The sequence below is a fragment of the Corvus brachyrhynchos genome, unplaced genomic scaffold (assembly GCF_000691975.1).
Source record: "Corvus brachyrhynchos isolate BGI_N302 unplaced genomic scaffold, ASM69197v1 scaffold130, whole genome shotgun sequence".
NCBI classification, from domain to species: Eukaryota; Metazoa; Chordata; class Aves; order Passeriformes; family Corvidae; genus Corvus; species Corvus brachyrhynchos.
The window spans coordinates 465,868-467,946 of record NW_008236193.1 but is presented as its reverse complement, the minus strand read 5'-3'; positions in this window follow the sequence as shown (position 1 = coordinate 467,946).

Below are 2,079 nucleotides of genomic sequence, written 5' to 3'. Positions count from 1 at the left end.
GGTGGCACTGACACCACGGAGAGGGCAAAGCAGTGGGACCCAGCCCCTGAGCAGGGGGTGCCCCCTTGTATCACCCCCACAGCCGGGGGGACACAATGAGGCTCAGTGGTTGCAATTGCTGCGGTTCCCCCCGGCCCCCACTGCTGCCCCCGCCCCCAGCCCGGTATGGGGGGACATGGCTGCACCCTCATCCATGGGGCACATCCCCCTGCCAGCAGCTGAGGATGAGGTTTGGGGACACCAATGCCGCGTTCACCCCGTGACCCACTCCCTGCAGGGCAGGTCAACCATTCCCCATGGGAAACTGAGTCACGGCAGGCGCCTGGCAGTGCCCGTGGCAGGGAGCCCACGGCAGAGCCTCCGCGGGGTCCGGCCGTGCCGGCCCGGGGCTCGCCGAGCTCGGGGCTGCTGTCACAGCCCTGGCGGTGATCGCCGAGTGGGGCGAGGGGCTCTGGGTGTGGGGCGGGCGATGCTGGCAGAAGGTTCCCCTCTCGCTGGGTGGGGCTCGAGGGAGAGCAAACAGTGATTAAGGCGCGATGGTGTCATCCGGAATTCCTGCTCACCTCCGGGCCAGCCAGAGGCAAGCTGGGCTGATCCTGGCGGCAGAGCCGTGCCAGTGGTGGCCACTTCAGTGTTGCCACAGGTTGGCAGTGCCCCGCCGTCTGCCCTGGCCCTGATCACAAAGATTTGGCAGCAAGGCTGGGGGAGGAGGAGAAGTGCTGGATGGTGGCAAGTGTCAGTTTCTGCTTCCTTATCCCTTCCTGGTGGCCATTTCCTTCCTCTGCCACTGGTGCCACCTGCACTGGGCTGGATCCAGCCCCGCTGGACCTGTCCCCCGGCATTGCCCTGGTGGGTGCAGCTCCTGGCACCAAGTCCGGGCCTGACACCACCCAGGAACCAAAGGCCCTCCAGCCCCACTGCTTCCCATCACCAGCAACAGCACCAGCAGATACTGGGGTGAGGGTCCCTGCACCAACGAGCTGTGAACGGAGCTGCACCAGCTCCTGTCACAGCCTGGGGAGGGGGAGAGGGTTTTTGGAGGTTCTGTCACCTCCAGTGCTGCCACAGCAGAAGCAGCCCCGGGCAAGGCTGCTCCTCTCTCAGGAACAAATGTTACTGCAGGGGCTCAGCCACCAGTGAACTGGCCCCACCTCGCTCTGGCTTTCCTGGGGCCAGGACCCCAATTTAAACCCGGCCAAGTCCATGGGGTGAGACCCTGCTCACCAGAAAAAGGGGTCCTGCTCTGGTAGAGCCTCTCCACCTCCACGCTTGGGGCCCCAAAACCACGGGGCCGAGTCCCAGACCTGCAGCACCCAGCAGCTGCTCAGGTAACCCTGCAGCATCTCCTTCTCCCCTGGGTCTTTCCCCGGGTCATTCCCGAACCTGTCGGTGCCGGACCGGGCGCCGCACACGAAGGGTTAAAGAGACGGCGGGGAGCGGGAGCGTGGATGGGTGCGTGGGTCCCGCGTTGCTCACGGCAGGTGTGGTGCCGCTTATGTAACCTCCTCATACTTTTGGGTTGCGCCGAGCACTCGGGGAGTATTTTCGCTCTCGCTCTGGCGCGATTCAGCCACGGCTGTCCCAACAGCAGCAATCGGCGACCGCCTTTTGGGAGGGGCGAGTTCGCCGGGGCCGGACCCTGCGTGCCACGAAGAGTCACTGCGCTGCTCCCGGTCTCAGTTTCCCCATCTGAAATGGGGCTAATGAGGGTGACCTGCTTCGGGCAGCTCCCGTGACCCCGGGGGACGGCAGCGGCCTCGCCGCGCACGCCGCCGGCTCAGGGGCTGCCCCTGCCCGGGGCGCTCGGGATGCGCACCGGGGTGGGATTTCTGGCTCCATCCGGGGCTGTGCTACCAGGAGCCGTGCTGGAAGCAGAGCCTGCGAAGAGCGAGGCGAGACGTCGCCCCGCGTCCCGTCTGCGTGCCCATCCATGCAGAGGGGGCAGGAAAGCCGGGAGGAAGGAGCGAATCCGACCGGCGAGAGCAGCGAACCCGTTCCCAATCGCCATCAGCAAAATCATGTCAGACAGCAGCACTGGAGCGCGCTGGGCGGCTCGGCCCCTCCGCCCCCGCACCTCCC